This window comes from Frankliniella occidentalis, unplaced genomic scaffold, assembly GCF_000697945.3.
Source record: "Frankliniella occidentalis isolate FOCC.00 unplaced genomic scaffold, Focc_3.1 Scaffold105, whole genome shotgun sequence".
Classification (NCBI taxonomy): Eukaryota; Metazoa; Arthropoda; class Insecta; order Thysanoptera; family Thripidae; genus Frankliniella; species Frankliniella occidentalis.
Genome location: NW_026267234.1, coordinates 366,884 through 367,476, shown reverse-complemented (window position 1 = coordinate 367,476; position 593 = coordinate 366,884). Strand labels below are relative to the sequence as shown.

At 34.9% G+C, this 593-nt stretch overlaps 1 protein-coding gene across 1 annotated transcript in view; it reads left to right on the top strand.

Moving 5' to 3' along the window:
* Positions 1 to 314, top strand: part of LOC127748709 (splicing factor, arginine/serine-rich 19-like) — a gene marked incomplete in the record, with an annotated part of 31,272 nt that extends 30,958 nt beyond the window's left edge. Inside the window, 1 exon segment of the mRNA XM_052269853.1 lies at positions 1 to 314.
* Positions 315 to 593: the final 279 nt, after the last annotated feature.

Here is a 593-nt window from a genome sequence, read left to right as displayed (position 1 = left end):
ATGTTATATATCCGATTCACATTGTCAAGTCTGTGATTTTTTAATGAAGGTTACAAAAATTTTAATGGAGAAGAATCTCCGCATCCCCATATTGCACTCTGGGTACACTCTTGATATGAATTGAAAACGAGAATTTAGTCTTCCTCTGACATTCTCTTTACATTTTGTGGTTGACTTTAACTCATGATTCAACAAATATTTTCTAAATATGTAGTAACTGCCATGATTTACTCTCCGCAGATGACTTTTGAAAGAAATTGTAATACTGTTGTTTGATGCTATTTACATGTAATAAAACTATAACCTTACATTCACATCAAATAGTTATTATACCAGCCTTTCCTCTTTTACCAGACATTTTCCAGGTGTGAAGCTTGGGATGATGATGATGCTTAAATAATAAGGGGGCGCCCCGATTGTCCGAAGCTCGTTTGTCCGAACCTAATTTATCTATTTTAGTAAATAAAATGAGTAAAGAAGTTTAATTACATTATGTTTTTTCATTTAGTGGCAGTTGTTGAAATAAGAGCTAAATCAGGTACAGATACCATCAGGAGGGCAAACGAAGTGCCTAACTGCAGTTCCGGGCCTGG